Source organism: Rattus norvegicus, chromosome 11, assembly GCF_021556685.1.
Source record: "Rattus norvegicus strain SHRSP/BbbUtx chromosome 11, alternate assembly SHRSP_T2T, whole genome shotgun sequence".
Classification (NCBI taxonomy): Eukaryota; Metazoa; Chordata; class Mammalia; order Rodentia; family Muridae; genus Rattus; species Rattus norvegicus.
The window spans coordinates 22,702,606-22,721,121 of NC_141544.1; the positions used below are offsets into that span (position 1 = coordinate 22,702,606).

The 18,516-nt window shown below is 39.6% G+C and overlaps 1 long non-coding RNA gene across 3 annotated transcripts in view; it reads left to right on the forward strand.

Moving 5' to 3' along the window:
* Nucleotides 1–18,516, forward strand: part of LOC102550021 (uncharacterized) — a 133,722-nt gene that overhangs the window by 32,489 nt on the left and 82,717 nt on the right. The window contains exons 1-2 of one of the 3 annotated variants that reach the window (XR_015632888.1): nt 1,066–1,200; nt 7,415–7,659. The exons of 1 other annotated variant lie outside the window; for it this stretch is intronic. This is a non-coding gene — a long non-coding RNA (uncharacterized LOC102550021). Of the gene's footprint in view, nt 1–1,065; nt 1,201–7,414; nt 7,660–18,516 lie in introns of those variants that run through there. One more of the 3 variants, XR_015632887.1, reaches the window with a different exon arrangement.

Genomic DNA, 18,516 nt, shown 5'->3' on the forward strand with positions numbered 1-18,516 from the left:
ATTATAGATATAGATAGATGATAAACAGGATCGATATAGATGATAAAGATGTTCATAATGATATATGATATATGATAGCTAGATACCTATCTAGATGATAGATAATATATTTATAAGTAGATATTTATATCTATCTATCTATATTATAGACAGACAAGACATACCTTAGTTAGTGGTAAGGGTAGGCAGGGTAGACAGGAATGCTTCTTTGTGATTCTTGAAGGATACAGGGGTTGATACTGGTAGCTAATGAGTTCCCATTTCAGAGAATGAAGGGGAATACTTGGTTGACTATAGAGCAAATGTACTCATATAGCCAAGACCTAACAAGGCCTAAATCAAGAATAGCAGAAAAATTAAGGAAGAATGGGACAGAAAGGAGATTTGAGTTCACTGATTTTTACAGTGAAAGCAGAAAGCATCCAGCATCCAGAGGAGAGAATACAGGGCAGAAAGCCTGGATTCACTAGCCCTTCCCCATACAGATTGGTTTCCTGTAAGAAAAAGAGTGGAAGGAGAAGTGATGCTGATGAGGGTAAAACTGAATAGTGAAACTTAATGAATTTATATGAAGCTGCGAAACAAAATAAGAAAGCCAGTCTTCCCATTGGCACATACCAGGATGGAAACTTCCAGGCAATGTCAAGGGATATAAGAAAATAAATGCCTAGAGGGCCAGGAGAATGAATGAAAATATGCAGTTTCTGGGGGTGAGAGGTACGATAACCCTCTAGAAAGTCTGAGAAACCTGGGAGATGAGAGACTCTCAAGAATCAATGGGGGTGACCTTAGCCAAAATACCCAACAGTAGGGAGAGGGAACTCAAAGAGTCCATCTCCAGTAGATAAATAGACACAGCCCGAGGGAGGGATGAAATTATCAATACAAGGTCAAAATTTCTGACCCAGAATTGTGCCTGTTCAAAAGAACTTCAGGGACAAGAACTGGAGAAGAGACTGGAGGAAAGGTAGTCCAGTGACCTCCCCAAACTTGGATCTATCTCACAGGGGGCCGAGTCACCAAGGCCTGACACTATTATGATGATATAATGGCTTTACAGAAGGGAACCTGGCATGGCTGTCCTCTGAGAGGCCCTACCGTCAGCAGACTGAGACAGATGCAGATACTTACACCCAACAATTGGACCGAAGTCGGTGACCCCTATGGGGGAAGTTAGGAGAAGAATTGAAGAAGCTGAAGGTGAGAGCGACCCCATAGGAAGATCAGCACTCTCAACTAACCAGAATCCCTGAATTGTCTCAGACAGCGAGACACCAATCAAGCAATAAACACAAGCCGGTCTGAGTCCCCACCCTCACCCTCACCCTCACCCCCAGCACATAGCAGAGGACTGCCTTGTCTGGCCTTTGGGAGAAGATGTAACTAACCCTCCAGAGTCTTGAAGCCCCAGGAAACGGGGGTAGGAAGGAGCCAGTGGGGCGTGGGGGGATCACCATCTTGGAGGTAAGGGGGGGATGGTGTGAGGAACGGGGGGGCGAGAGCAGGGGCAATAACTAGAATGTAAATAAACAAAATAATTAATTAAAAATGGAAAATAATTGTTCTCCATTGTTTCTTTCAGTCTGATTTATTTTCTAAATACCAGTTTCCTCTCTGAGAGGGGCTTGGAGGGATTGTGCTTAATAATTATTTATTTGGTTATTGTTCTGTGTTTCTGATAAAGATCTTCTAAAAATCCTTGAAATTTCTTAAATAGAATACCTGATTTTTTTCTCACCACACATACAAAATCATTATTATATCTTGTGATTTTTCCTGTTCAGCTAGGGGTGTTTTTTAGATGTCTCTAGATTGGGCATCGTTACTCCTTATTTTCAGATATCAGCCTGGAACTTAAAAGTTCATAGTTAACTTTTGTACCATCAGAGAAAGACTGTGTTCTACCTTTCTATATTTTGTTCTGGTGCTAACAGCTGAGATTTTCAAAGGTCATTTGGAAAATGTGCTTTACATTTAATTAGATCACTTCATATGGGGTACAATTTTCTCTTCTATGTGCATAGATACCTACTATTGATAGAATAGGAATTCTTAAAGTGTTTTGAGAAGTTTTAGAATTAACGTGTTCTCCATCTTTTTTTTTTACAAAATATTTGATTTTTTTTTTACTTTTCATCTCACCTAAAATATTCATTGGTTGTTATTTTAATTGTCAACTTCGGTGTTATTAATTGATTTGCTGCTTCCATATATATTTTAAAAACTCGCTAAAACCTTAAGAACAAAAATGTGCCTAATAAGAAGTATTTATGACTAATGCACTTAATATTTATCAGATTTAAAATATGAATGATACCATTTACTGGAACAGAAAAAAAATTCCCGTTAATTCCTTCTTTAATTCTTGCCAATTTGCTGCAACAGTGTAATTGCTTGGCCTCCATTATGGTTAACAGGAAAGATTAGAGATGTGGCATTTTATTGTCTTTGACAGAGTGATGAATTGTGACTTGAAGCGAGCAAGAGCCTTAGTTCTAATCGTCTCATTTTCATTAGAGCTGGGAATGATACTTGGATATTGGGGAGCTATTCCTTGATGCTTTTTGTCTACAGCTGCTCACACTGATGTTCTCTACCTAAATATTTACAGCCAGCTCTTTGTCTGTGTATCACCCCCCCTTTTATCATTTCAAGGCTAAAATTGAAGGAGATCAATCAATATTGGAGACTGAAAAAAAATCAGGAAATAGATTGCCTTTTCTTGCTTTCCAAAAAGGAAATGAGTGAGGTCCGAGGCTCCTTGACGTTGGGTTACGGACATGCATTGTGCTATCCAGCAGGGTTGTTCTGTTTCACTTCCTCAGTGGTCCAGAGGATTTAATGCTGTTTAGCTTTGGTCCTTTGACTCCTCAGAGGAAATATTTGTTTTGCTCTTTGCAGAATTGTAGGGATGTTATGAATTTTTTTTCAGTTCAATCACACGTCCATAGTGTATACTTTATTCATTTTGCACACAAATTTCAGGGTCAATTCTGAGCCAGCGTCTGCACTAGATACAATGCCAAAACAAACAAACATGAAGTCTGCATGTCTATTTCGCAGAGAGCATAGTTTCTGTTTAAAAGCTAGATTAGAAGGGAAACTTGTCCTGAGTGGCTGAAATTTCTCTTAAATAGTGAGTTATGTCTAGAGAGATAGCTCATTTCCTCTCAGAGAGGAAACTGGTATTTAGATAATAAATCAGACTATGAAAGGAAAAAAACAGTCATTTATTTTATTTTCTTAATTATTTTATTTATTTGCATTCTAGTCATTGCTCCACTCCACATTTCCCTACCCCATTCCCTTCCCTTTTGCCTCAAAAAGGGTGCTCTCCCTCACCCCCCTCCCTGCCCCTTTACCCCTTCCCCTTGGGTCTCAAGTCTCTGGAGGATTAGGTGAATCTTCTTCCACTGAGGTCAGTCAGTACAGTCCTCTGCTATATGCTTGTGTGTGTGTGTGTGTGTGTGTGTGTGTGTGTGTGTGTGTGTGTGTGTGTGTAGGGAGGCTTAAACCAGCTCATGTATATATTGCCTGGTTGGTGGCTCAGTGTCTGAGAGAATTCAGGGATCCTGGTTAATTGTGACTGCTGGTCTTTCAATCAGAAAGGGGGATTCCCTGCTGGCACCCACTGTTTAAAATAAAGAACCTATTACACTGACCATCTACCAGACATGGAGCGCATCTACTAATGTGTACCAAAAAGTGCCTGGGAGGCAAGGGACAAAAGACGGCACCTTTTCAATCCCCTGTTTCCTTTCTATGGTCTCTTTCAATAACAGATTGTTAACAGAGTCTTTGAAGGAATATGACAAACTCTGCTATTCAATGACTAGTGGCAGAAGGAATTTGCTTCATTCTGGAGCAGTCACACTCGGTATTTTTCTTCCTTGACTGCCATATATTTCAATTACTATACAAAGAAAACATTTTTGATTCCCACATTTCTTGGTTACCTTTCTGTTTATCCACATTGTTTCTTAGAATGGTTCCAAGTGTAGTGCCTTTCTGAATAGAAGATGGCTACCTGATATGGACCAGAGCTTTAATTCATGGCTTCGAGGTTAGGGATTCTTTGAGATTAATAATTCTTAGATTAGTCCCTTGTATTAACTCTACTTTAGACATGATCTCTCTAATACTAGGATCAGACAATGGCTTCCCACATCTTAGAGAATTTACACATTAACATTAATTACTAACTTGCAAATTTATTTGCTGTGGTTTTGGACTATAATTCTCTTAAAAAATCACACAAGTTTTATAGCCTAGCAATAGTTTGTTCAGTTTGTTCAGTTTAAACACAGTCCAAAAAAACAGAGGACTTCAGTATTTCAGTTTTTCTGGTAGGGTAGGAGTCTAACTTAGTCAGGATACACTGTCCTGAAGAGGAAAAGCTGTCTTCTGATGTGAAGCATTGACTCATGTCTTGGATAAAGATAACTAAATACATATGGCCTATAAGCCCCATTTGGCTAATCTTTCTCCCTTCAAGTTTCCTTAAGAAATATTATATTTATTTTTCTTACATTCATAGTGTTGGGTTAATTATTCTTTATAATAATTCTCAAACAAGAATGGACACATTATACTCTATTTCAAGCTTTGGCTCATTGGAAACAGAAAAATTCAGCTATAATCTTCCCTAGAATAAGGAAGGAAAAAAAGGGAGTCTGTGCATATCCTGATGACTCAGATTGTGTCACCTAGCCAGTGCTCCAAGGCTTTATGAAGCAGGTGATTACTGTGGGATACTGTTCAGTTACATTCAGCTCTTGTGCATATAGCAGAAAAATAAATTAATCCATGATTAAAATCTCACAGTGATGGATTCCTTAGGAAAGACATTGTCAGTAACTAGGAGGAAGAAATTGGACTAAGGAGGTACTGAGAAATGGATGTGTACAGAAGACAGGGGATTACGAAATCTCACACAGTATAAAAATCTAAGAAGCAGAGTGAAGAATGGTGTGATTGCAGAGAGGAACTTTGCCGCGTGTAGTGATTACTTTTGAGGAAACTTAGAAGAAATTTAGAAATGTCTCTCAAGCTAGAAACATGTTAATGGAGGGAGGGAATTCAGAAAGCATTTTGAATATGAAAGTACCAATAAGATTAATGGGAGTTTCTGAGAAATGCATCCCTTCTGTCTAATTTATTCATATGAATAACTGCAATATATCTGGCTTCCTCTTTAGTGAAAACAAAACAAAAAACAATGCAAAAAACCCACAAAATCCAAAACAAAACAAAAACAACAAAAATGTGTCTATGTAAACCTGAGATGGTAATATTTGAAGGGAATTTTAGTAACTCATGTTTTAATTGGCTAATCATTCTAATGGGAAAAGTACAACTATGTACTAGGTTTGTTCTACGTTATCCCATTTCTTAATTAAAATGTGCTCATGTGTATTTACATGACACACTATCAGATGAATTAATTGTGAGTCTTTTGGTACATTTTCTAGTAGCTCAATGAATGAATCAGAAAATAACTTATTAATGTAATAATATCAAAATAATGTTACCTCCCATTATAATGGGGAAAATGTATTCTCTTCATCAAAGAATCTGGGAATTCAGGACACTATAAAAGTTATCTGACATTGAGATCAATGGTTTGCTAAAAAGTCATTAACCAATGGTATTGGAAGACACAGAGCAGACTACTAAAACGTATACAGGAGTGACTCTTGTTCATGTGATGATGCATTTATGAAAATGATAAAAGAAACAGGTACCAAAAAGATTTTTCCTATGTAATCTTTGGGTTTTCTACACATATTCTTTAATAATAATATTTTTAAAATCAAGATGGCCCTACTTAATAAACTATATAGTATATTTTTACTCTACAAAGCTTTGCAGAAGTATCACCAAAAGTCTGATAACTTGAGAATGACATAGAGTATGATAGATGAAGTCTTAGCATTCTAGGATATTAGTGATTTTGGAGAGTGGTTGTCCTTGACAAACCTCTTCTCACTACAATATTGACATCTAAGCACAGGTGACTAAATAAGGCATTGCCACACAACCAGCCACGAGAGCTAATAATGTACTATTGCCTTAGAGACATCCATGGTCCATTAAATAAAAGTTCCTTATTTCCTGTTTCTACCAGGAAATAGGGAGTCCTATCAATTGTTCACTCTTCTTGAAAATTTAAGGAAATGTATTGTATACTTCAAATTTAATTAAAGTCTGAATATTTCTGTCTCTCTGTCTCTCTGTCTCTGTCTCCCTCTCAATGTAGCAAATTTATTATTGAATGCAACTAACAGGGTGCCATCTTGACCAGCTTCCCAAACAAAGAAAGAAGTCCTATCTTACTGTATTAATTGCTTCAGATCACAAGTGTCAGATTCTTGAAATTAATTTCCTCTCTGTTGAGAGCAGTAGGGAAACAAGCAAGAGTCAAAACAGAACTAGAAGCAAAAGAAATAAACTAAAGTCTCCACTGGTATCCAATGGCCTCTAGACCTTTGGACTTGCAAGTTTTAGTTAGTTGTTTAGCAGTAGCCAGTACCCTTTAGTTTGGCCCTAATAAGAGCAAGTGATTTTCATTAGAATAGAGGTTGTATAGCTTTTTCCTACTAAGCTTCTTGAGCTATAGATCCCATAGAAAAGGTAAGCCTAAAAATAATCAGTTCAAAAAATGCCATGATACAACAAATCTAGAGCTGGTGTTGATTTATGAATTTTGGTTAATTTTATCAACAGGTTACTTTCTATTCACTTCTATGAAGTCAATCCACTGTACCTTCATCTAGGCTCCTATTTCAATAGTCTATGATATTTTTCTCTTTTGGTCACTGGTAGAAAGTAAAAGTTCTATAAGGAGGATAGATGCTGTGAAAAACTATATTTCATGTTAAACAAAATATTGGACAGTAAATCAGTGATAATCTACAGAATCAGTAGCCTTGTGCAAGGACTTAAAGTATAGTCACATAGGAGCAGATCTCTTGGAGTGAAATCAAATGCCATGTATTAGAGTTCTGTAGAAGAACAGAATAGATAGAATTAATTTATATTAAAATGGAATTATAAGATTAACTTTCACCATAATGTCAGAACAGTAGGCAATGGCTCACTCATATTGGGGAGGATGGGAATTCAGTATTTTCTTAGTCCATAATACTGGATACCTCAGCAGTCTCTGTCTGGTATCAAAAGGCTAGATGATTTCAAGAGAGCTGATAGTCTTAAGTCCATGTTAGAAGCCTGAAGAAGTTGGTTATGTCATTAATGAGGGAATTTTGAGCCACAGAAACAGAGTAGACAAACTCATGGTCAAATGTTAAGATCAATCGAATAGTAGGATCTGATAATTTTTTTAATTTCCTCAGATTCTGTTGTTATGTCTCCCTTTTCATTTCTGATTTTGTTAATTTGGATTCAAATACAGAGGCAAATGCTAGCAGCAAACCACTGAGCTGAGAGTGGGATCCCTGTTGGAGGAATTAGAGAAAGGATTGAAAGAGCTGAAGGGGCTTGCAACCCCATAACAACAATGCCAACCAACCAGAGCTTCCAGGAACTAAACCACTACCCAGACTATACATGGACTGACCCATGTCTCCAGCAGCATATGTAGCAGAGGATGGCCTTTCTGGGGCACCAGTGGAAGGAGAGGCCCTTAGTCCTGCCAAGGTAGGAATCCCAGTGCAGGGGATATAGGGGGGGAGGGTGGTAAAGGGGGTGGCTTGGAGGGGACACCCTTATGGGGGAGTGGGCGAGAGGAGATAGGAGCTCATAGACAGGAAACCGGGAAAGGGAATAACACTTGAATGTAAATAAAGAAATATATCCAATAAAAAAATAAAAAAATCAATTGAATAAGGGAATATTGTATAGCTCCCCCTCTTGTATGTCTATTTATATGAACTGGTATCAGAAAGTGTTCCCATCATTAATGGTGGTTGTTTCTACATCAATTAAGGCTAACAAGCTCCACAGATGTGCTCATGGGATAGCTAGCCTGATGTACACAGTTTCTCAGTGAGTATCTCCTAGGTGATTGTATCTTGGGTTAAACTGACAAAACTAACACCGTAAATCTCTACAGAAGCCAGATGCATCATTAGGGCTTAAATATATTGTCTGCCTTGGATAATTCATTATCCGAATCCTGAAGGTTAAGGAAATGTAGGGGATCTGTAAGTTGATGTCATTATGCAGGTGAAGGCAGACAAGATTAAACTAGGCCTGTCATTGAATGACAAGTTAAGGGAGGCAGGAATGGAGATTTTAGGAGGAGAGGAAGAAGCAGGGGAGAATCAAGATGGAGACGGAGAAGGATGACCCAGAGTCAGGTGGTTTTGGATTGCCAAGGTAGTTGGGACGGATTTCTGTAGGCAAATTTATCTTATCTAGGTGGGAGGTTTATATCCTTATCAATTGGTTGTGAGTTTATTGTGTGGATATATCCTGGATTGAGAATTTAAATATATATATATATATATATATATATATATATATATATATATATATATGATTGCTGGGTAGCATTTTATTGAGTATAGATTTCACTGGGTTGTTGGGAATTGAGCAGAGTCTGTGGTGATTTGGAGCTGAGATAGGCCCACCCATGCTGGACTTCTGGAGCCCTGATTTTGCCTAGTAGCTAGAACCAGAGAGTTCACGGCTAGCAGAGAGCTGCAGGGAAAGATACTAATTAGAGATAAATTATGGTTAGTTCTATTTGGCCCCATGAGTGCTAGAACACCAAGGTGCCATGTTGGAAGGGCTTGTGGACGCCGGGTCAGAGAGAACCCAGCATGGAGCTGTTCTCAAGAGAACCGGTTATGGCATTTTTTTTCTTTTTTTTTTATTAACTTGAGAATTTCTTATATACATTTCGAGTGTTATTCCCTTTCCCGGTTTCCGGGCAAACATCCCCCTCCCCCCTCCCCTTCCTTATGGGTGTTCCCCTCCCAACCCTCCCCCCATTGCCGCCCTCCCCCCATAGACTAGTTCACTGGGGGTTCAGTCTTAGCAGGACCCAGGGCTTCCCCTTCCACTGGTGCTCTTACTAGGATATTCATTGCTACCTATGGGGTCAGAGTCCAGGGTCAGTCCATGTATAGTCTTTAGGTAGTGGCTTAGTCCCTGGAAGCTCTGGTTGCTTGGCATTGTTGTACTTTTGGGGTCTCGAGCCCCTTCAAGCTCTTCCAGTTCTTTCTCTGATTCCTTCAATAGGGGACCTATTCTCAGTTCAGTGGTTTGCTGCTGGCATTCGCCTCTATATTTGCTGTATTCTGGCTGTGTCTCTCAGGAGCGATCTACATCCGGCTCCTGTCGGTCTGCACTTCTTTGCTTCATCCATCTTGTCTAATTGGGTGGCTGTATATGTATGGGCCACATGTGGGGCAGGCTCTGAATGGGTTTTCCTTCAGTCTCTGTTTTAATCTTTGCCTCTCCCTTCCCTGCCAAGGGTATTCTTTTTCCTCATTTAAAGAAGGAGTGAAGCATTCACATTTTGATCATCCGTCTTGAGTTTCGTTTGTTCTAGGGATCTAGGGTAATTCAAGCATTTGGGCTAATAGCCACTTATCAATGAGTGCATACCATGTATGTCTTTCTGTGATTGGGTTAGCTCACTCAGGATGATATTTTCCAGTTCCAACCATTTGCCTACGAATTTCATAAACTCGTTGTTTTTGATAGCTGAGTAATATTCCATTGTGTAGATGTACCACATTTTCTGTATCCATTCCTCTGTTGAAGGGCATCTGGGTTCTTTCCATTTTCTGGCTATTATAAATAAGGCTGCGATGAACATAGTGGAGCACGTGTCTCTTTTATATGTTGAGGCATCTTTTGGGTATATGCCCAAGAGAGGTATAGCTGGATCCTCAGGCAGTTCAATGTCCAATTTTCTGAGGAACCTCCAGACTGATTTCCAGAATGGTTTTACCAGTCTGCAATCCCACCAACAATGGAGGAGTGTTCCTCTTTCTCCACATCCTCGCCAGCATCTGCTGTCACCTGAGTTTTTGATCTTAGCCAATCGCACTGGTGTGAGGTGAAATCTCAGGGTTGTTTTGATTTGCATTTCCCTTATGACTAAAGATGTTGAACATTTCTTTAGGTGTTTCTCAGCCATTCGGCATTCCTCAGCTGTGAATTCTTTGTTTAGCTCTGAACCCCATTTTTTAATAGGGTTATTTGTTTCCCTGCGGTCTAACTTCTTGAGTTCTTTGTATATTTTGGATATAAGGCCTCTATCTGTTGTAGGATTGGTAAAGATCTTTTCCCAATCTGTTGGTTGCCGTTTTGTCCTAACCACAGTGTCCTTTGCCTTACAGAAGCTTTGCAGTTTTATGAGATCCCATTTGTCGATTCTTGATCTTAGAGCATGAGCCATTGGTGTTTTGTTCAGGAAATTTTTTCCAGTGCCCATGTGTTCCAGATGCTTCCCTAGTTTTTCTTCTATTAGTTTGAGTGTGTCTGGTTTGATGTGGAGGTCCTTGATCCACTTGGACTTAAGCTTTGTACAGGGTGATAAGCATGGATCGATCTTCATTCTTCTACATGTTGCCCTCCAGTTGAACCAGCACCATTTGCTGAAAATGCTATCTTTTTTCCATTGGATGGTTTTGGCTCCTTTGTCAAAAATCAAGTGACCATATGTGTGTGGGTTCATTTCTGGGTCTTCAATTCTATTCCATTGGTCTATCTGTCTACCATGCAGTTTTTATCACTATTGCTCTGTAATACTGCTTGAGTTCAGGGATAGTGATTCCCCCTGAAGTCCTTTTATTGTTGAGGATAGCTTTAGCTATCCTGGGTTTTTTGTTATTCCAGATGAATTTGCAAATTGTTCTGTCTAACTCTTTGAAGAATTGGATTGGTATTTTGATGGGGATTGCATTGAATCTGTAGATTGCTTTTGGTAAAATGGCCATTTTTACTATATTAATCCTGCCAATCCATGAGCATGGGAGATCTTTCCATCTTCTGAGGTCTTCTTCAATTTCTTTCCTCAGTGTCTTGAAGTTCTTATTGTACAGATCTTTTACTTGCTTGGTTAAAGTCACACCGAGGTACTTTATATTATTTGGGTCTATTATGAAGGGTGTCGTTTCCCTAATTTCTTTCTCGGCTTGTTTCTCTTTTGTATAGAGGAAGGCAACTGATTTATTTGAGTTAATTTTATACCCAGCCACTTTGCTGAAGTTGTTTATCAGCTTTAGTAGTTCTCTGGTGGAACTTTTGGGATCACTTAAATATACTATCATGTCATCTGCAAATAGTGATATTTTGACCTCTTCTTTTCCGATCTGTATCCCTTTGATCTCCTTTTGTTGTCTGATTGCTCTGGCTAGAACTTCAAGAACTATATTGAATAAGTAGGGAGAGAGTGGGCAGCCTTGTCTAGTACCTGATTTTAGTGGGATTGCTTCAAGTTTCTCTCCATTTAGTTTAATGTTAGCAACTGGTTTGCTGTATATGGCTTTTACTATGTTTAGGTATGGGCCTTGAATTCCTATTCTTTCCAGGACTTTTATCATGAAGGGGTGTTGAATTTTGTCAAATGCTTTCTCAGCATCTAATGAAATGATCATGTGGTTCTGTTCTTTCAGTTTGTTTATATAATGGATCACGTTGATGGTTTTCCGTATATTAAACCATCCCTGCATGCCTGGGATGAAGCCTACTTGATCATGGTGGATGATTGTTTTGATGTGCTCTTGAATTCGGTTTGCCAGAATTTTATTGAGTATTTTTGCGTTGATATTCATAAGGGAAATTGGTCTGAAGTTCTCTTTCTTTGTTGTGTCTTTGTGTGGTTTAGGTATAAGAGTAATTGTGGCTTCGTAGAAGGAATTCGGTAGGGCTCCATCTGTTTCAATTTTGTGGAATAGTTTGGATAATATTGGTATGAGGTCTTCTATGAAGGTTTGATAGAATTCTGCACTAAACCCGTCTGGACCTGGGCTCTTTTTGGTTGGGAGACCTTTAATGACTGCTTCTATTTCCTTAGGAGTTATGGGGTTGTTTAACTGGTTTATCTGTTCCTGATTTAACCTCGATACCTGGTATCTGTCTAGGAAATTGTCCATTTCCTGAAGATTTTCAAATTTTGTTGAATATAGGTTTTTATAGTAAGATCTGATGATTTTTTGAATTTCCTCCGAATCTGTAGTTATGTCTCCCTTTTCATTTCTGATTTTGTTAATTTGGACACACTCTCTGTGTCCTCTCGTTAGTCTGGCTAAGGGTTTATCTATCTTGTTGATTTTCTCAAAGAACCAACTTTTGGTTCTGTTGATTCTTTCTATGGTCCTTTTTGTTTCTACTTGGTTGATTTCAGCTCTGAGTTTGATTATTTCCTGCCTTCTACTCCTCCTGGGTGTATTTGCTTCTTTTTGTTCTAGAGCTTTTAGGTGTGCTGTCAAGCTGCTGACATATGCTCTTTCCTGTTTCTTTCTGCAGGCACTCAGCGCTATGAGTTTTCCTCTTAGCACAGCTTTCATTGTGTCCCATAAGTTTGAGTAGTTGTATCTTCATTTTCATTAAATTCTAAAAAGTTTTTAATTTCTTTCTTTATTTCTTCCTTGACCAGGTTATCATTGAGTAGAGCATTGTTCAATTTCCACGTATATGTGGGCATTCTTCCCTTATTGTTATTGAAGACCAGTTTTAGGCCGTGGTGGTCCGATAGCACGCATGGGATTATTTCTATCTTTCTGTACCTGTTGAGGACAGTTTTTTGACCAATTATATGGTCAATTTTGGAGAAAGTACCATGAGGAGCTGAGAAGAAGGTATATCCTTTTGCTTTAGGATAGAATGTTCTATAAATATCCGTTAAGTCCATTTGGCTCATGACTTCTCTTAGTCTGTCTACATCACTGTTTAATTTCTGTTTCCATGATCTGTCCATTGATGAGAGTGGGGTGTTGAAATCTCCCACTATTATTGTGTGAGGTGCAATGTGTGTTTTGAGCTTTAGTAAGGTTTCTTTTACGTATGTAGGTGCCCTTGTATTTGGGGCATAGATATTTAGGATTGAGAGTTCATCTTGGTTGATTTTTCCTTTGATGAATATGAAGTGTCCTTCCTTATCTTTTTTGATGACTTTTAGTTGGAAATTGATTTTATTTGATATTAGAATGGCTACTCCAGCTTGCTTCTTCTGACCATTTGCTTGGAAAGTTGTTTTCCAGCCTTTCACTCTGAGGTAGTGTCTGTCTTTGTCTCTGAGGTGTGTTTCCTGTAGGCAGCAGAATGCAGGGTCCTCGTTGCGTATCCAGTTTGTTAATCTATGTCTTTTTATTGGGGAGTTGAGGCCATTGATATTGAGAGATATTAAGGAATAGTGATTATTGCTTCCCGTTATATTCATATTTGGATGTGAGGTTATGTTTGTGTGCTTTCATTCTCTTTGTTTTGTTGCCAAGACGATTAGTTTCTTGCTTCTTCTAGGGTATAGCTTGCCTCCTTATGTTGGGCTTTACCATTTATTATCCTTTGTAGTGCTGGATTTGTAGAAAGATATTGTGTAAATTTGGTTTTGTCATAGAATATCTTGGTTTCTCCATCTATGTCAATTGAGAGTTTTGCTGGATACAGTAACCTGGGCTGGCATTTGTGTTCTCTTAGGGTCTGTATAACATCAGTCCAGGATCTTCTGGCCTTCATAGTTTCTGGCGAGAAGTCTGGTGTGATTCTGATAGGTCTCCCTTTATATGTTACTTGACCTTTTTCCCTTACTGCTTTTAATATTCTTTCTTTATTTTGTGCGTTTGGTGTTTTGACAATTATGTGACGGGAGGTGTTTCTTTTCTGGTCCAATCTGTTTGGAGTTCTGTAGGCTTCTTGTATGTCTATGGGTATCTCTTTTTTTAGGTTAGGGAAGTTTTCTTCTATGATTTTGTTGAAGATATTTACTGGTCCTTTGAGCTGGTAGTCTTCACTCTCTTCTATACCTATTATCCTTAGGTTTGATCTTCTCATTGAGTCCTGGATTTCCTGTATGTTTTGGACCAGTAGCTTTTTCCGCTTTACATTATCTTTGACAGTTGAGTCAATGATTTCTATGGAATCTTCTGCTCCTGAGATTCTCTCTTCCATCTCTTGTATTCTGTTGGTGAAGCTTGTATCTACAGCTCCTTGTCTCTTCTTTTGGTTTTCTATATCCAGGGTTGTTTCCATGTGTTCTTTCTTGATTGCTTCTATTTCCATTTTTAATTCCTTCAACTGTTTGATTGTGTTTTCCTGGAATTCTTTCAGGGATTTTTGCGATTCCTCTCTGTAGGCTTTTACTTGTTTATTAATGTTTTCCTGTGCTTCCCTAAGTGTGTTCATGTCTTTCTTGAAGTCCTCCAGCATCATGATCAAATATGATTTTGAAACTAGATCTTTCTTTTCTCGTGTGTTTGGATATTCCATGTTTTATTTGGTGGGAGAATTGGGCTCCGATGATGGCATGTAGTCTTGGTTTCTGTTGCTTGGGTTCCTGCGCTTGCCTCTCGCCATCAGATTATCTCTAGTGTTACTTTGTTCTGCTATTTCTGACAGTGGCTAGACTGTCAGGCTAGACTGTGTGTCAGGAGTGCTGTAGACCTGTTTTCCTCTCTTTCAGTCAGTTATGGGGACAGAGTGTTCTGCTTTCGGGCGTGTAGTTTTTCCTCTCTACAGGTCTTCAGCTGTTCCTGTGGGCCTGTGTCTTGAGTTCACCAGGCAGCTTTCTTGCAGCAGAAAATTTGGTCTTACCTGTGGTCCCGAGGCTCAGGTTCGCTCGTGGGGTGCTGCCCAGGGGCTCTCTGCAGCGGCAGCAACCAGGAAGACCTGTGCCGCCCCTTCCGGGAGCTTCAGTGCACCAGAGTTCCAGATGGTCTTTGGCTTTTTCCTCTGGCGTCCGAGATGTGTGTGCAGGGAGCAGTCTCTTCTGGTTTCCCAGGCTTGTCTGCCTCTCTGAAGGTTTAGCTCTCCCTCCCACGGGATTTGGGTGCAGAGAACTGTTTATCCGGTCTGTATCCTTCAGGGTCCGGCGGTGTCTCTGGCAGGGGTCCTGCCGCTCCTGGGCCCTCCCCCATGGGAGCCCAGAGGCCTTATACAGTTTCCTCTTGGGCCAGGGATGTGGGCAGGGGTGAGCAGTGTTGGTGGTCTCTTCCGCTCTGCAGCCTCAGGAGTGCCCACCTGACCAGGCGGTTGGGTCTCTCTCTCACCGGGTCTGGGAGCAGAGAGCTGCTGCGGGCCGGGATCGGCATTTTTTTTTTTTTTACCACAACAGGGATACATCTTTTTAATGTAGGAAAACATGATTGTAAGCCTAATTGTAAGTTTACACATGAGTCTGCCCACATTTATAAAAATTAATTTATACTGAAACAACCTATTAGGTCTCACTGGGCATCAGCTCTATTTCTGCTTACTGTGAGACTAGGATTGTCTGTGGTTACAGGGACAATTCCTCAGACTGTAGTTAGGGATTATGCTGGTTTTGAAAGTGGCATGTGTAGGCTCTTTCCTAGATCCATGACATCTTTAACCCTGGCTAGTTAACTAGGTTTCTAGTACCTGGTATGATTTGCTTCTTGATGAGTGAATCTTAAGCCCAGTTAGAGAACTGTTGGTTATTCCCAGGTATCTGTGCCGCCACTGCACTCTTAAGAGTTATATTATATCATTTTTTTCTTGACCATTGACGTCATCGTTGCGAGTAACTGTTGGTTGCTTACCTAACTGGGAAGTTTTCATTGTACCTTCTGGTATGAAAGCCAGTCCTCAAGGGGGAAGTTTTCAGATCAATACCAGCTCAAGATTTTCTAGGCCCTGTGCTTAAAATGTGTGATCTATTCAGCTATAGAAATTATTCCGTTACATACTGACAAGAAAATCTTGGACAACCATGACTAATATCTCAAAAGCGGCTTCCCGTGCCTAATGTTGGGCTTATTGTTAGATGGTCTATGGCTTTGTCAACCCAGATGGAAAATTTTCATTTAAACTTTTACATAATAAAGCTTTCATTTAAAATATATGTGCACATGTATATTTAGACATCAACTTACATGCACTATAGCTATTTTAAGTAGCTAATAGTGTGGGTTTGTATGATTTTCAGACATCTGTACAGTTATCACCTTCCCCTCTCTTCTATACTCATCTCTCTCCCCATTTATAAGCTATTTCCCATTTGATCTTTCAGATTTCTTACATCCTGCTACTACACTCTGTTTTTCTTTCAACTTCCATCTTCTTCCATTGAAAATGGTCTCTTCTTTCTTTTCTAGATTTTATAGTTACTCCAGGTTGTGTAGTTACACGCTAACTAGGTTACTATGGTTACCCCAGGTCGCGTAGTCACAGGCTAACTAGGTTACTATGGTTACCCCAGGTCGCGTAGTCACAGGCTAACTAGGTTACTATGGTTACCCCAGGTCGCGTAGTCACACGCTAACTAGGTTACTATGGTTACCCCAGGTCGCGTAGTCACAGGCTAACTAGGTTACTATGGCTACCCCAGGTCGCGTAGTCACAGGCTAACTAGGTTACTATGGTTACCCCAGGTCGCGTAGTCACAGGCTAACTAGGTTACTATGGTTACCCCAGGTCGCGTAGTCACAGGCTAACTAGGTTACTATGGTTACCCCAGGTCGCGTAGTCACAGGCTAACTAGGTTACTATGGTCACCCCAGGTCGCGTAGTCACAGGCTAACTAGGTTACTATGGTCACCCCAGGTCGCGTAGTCACACGCTAACTAGGTTACTATGGTCACCCCAGGTCGCGTAGTCACACGCTAACTAGGTTACTATGGTCACCCCAGGTCGCGTAGTCACACGCTAACTAAGTTACTATGGTTACTCCAGGTTATGTAGTTACATGCTAACTAGGAAGGTCAGATGGAAAAGAACATGAGATATTTCTTTCTGCGTCTGGGTTACGTCACTTATGTAATCTTTTTGAGTTCATTTCATTAACCTGCAAATGTGATAATTGAAACTGTATCTATCACCTTGTGCAACCACTAATTTCAAGTGGATCAAAGGCCTAAATATAAAAGCCCAAGCACTGAAACTACTAGAAAAAAGAAAAACAAAACAAAAGATAGGCAGTATTCCACAGGATATAGGTATAGGAAGGGCTTTTTGAAAAGGACTCACAAAAGAAATCAAGGCCAAAATTGCCAAGTGGCACGTCATAAAACCAGTATTATCTGTACAGCTAATAAAATCTGGATATTCTTAGATCTGTCTCGTGTCTTTTACATGGGCTAATAGCATATAGCCTAATTTATAAACAAAGTGCAGTGAAACATCTCATATTGGCATGTCTACCACAGACCGCTAATGGTAAATAGTCAGTCTGGATTTCCTACGTTACAAATGAATGCAGAAGTCACCATCTTCTCAAAAGCATCTCAAAGAGTGACTTGTTGTTTGTCCCACTACCAGGACACCTCCTTGGCATTTATTCAAGAATCGCCCTCATACCAAATCCATAATTTCTCTTGGAAAGAAATACTAAATAACCTACCAAAGGTCAAGGGGTATACTGAGGAGAGAAGAAATTGCAAGGGTCAAAAGTTTATTGCTTCATTGATTTTTGGTCATTTAACAAGCCATTTTCCCAGCAATCTTGAATCAGATGAGGAGGAAACCAACTTGATAGCAGGCACTGAGCACAGAGGAGCCGCAGCTGTGGTCTCGCCGTCCCTCCTTTCTAGTCAGCGCCAAGACAAAGAAGGAGGCATGCACTTGGAGGTATCTCTGCTTTTCAGTCTCCAATAAACCTTGCTTATGTTATCTTTACAGCTACAGTGCTATTGTGAGTGTGTAACCATGTATGACAAGTGCAAAAATGCCCAGTAAAGCTAGACCTTGTTTCTACTCATACACCACTGCTTAGCCTGATTCTAGGGAGGAAGAAGATATATTAAGGTGCTAAGAGGAGCCATAAGATTTGTCCATATTATTTGAAGTGGATACAGATAATTTACAACCAATGAATATGTAACACTTAACTTAAAAGGTTTCAAATGTAAGATGCAAATACATTGTAATAGGGCCTAGGAGACAGAGAAAAATATTATGAGGCCTTTAGTGCATCCAGATAACTCTGGTTCTATTACCATTAGATTGTAATGGCAAAAGCCATGTATGAAATACAATAAATCACGGTGCACAAGAGCTTCAGCTTGGTGAACACTATTTCCTGTGAAAGCAATGTTAGGCACCAGAAAGGCATACACATGAGTTTTCTTCCCAGTGAGATTTCCATAAAGATAACAAACTTACTAGCAATATTCCAAGCTTGCACCTACAACTACAAATCCTATTTTGCATGGTTATTGTGAGCCCAACGATGAAATTGATATTTCCATATGCCACTGAATGGAACATGTATGACTTTAGAGAAATTCTGCCTTAGGAAAGTTTGCCTGTGGTGTTCAGAGCTCAGAAATCATCGTAAGTAAGAATGGATTACGGTGGTTTGAACGTTTGCATTTACTGACATGTTTAGTGAAACCAAGCACAAGGTGCACGTTACCGAGG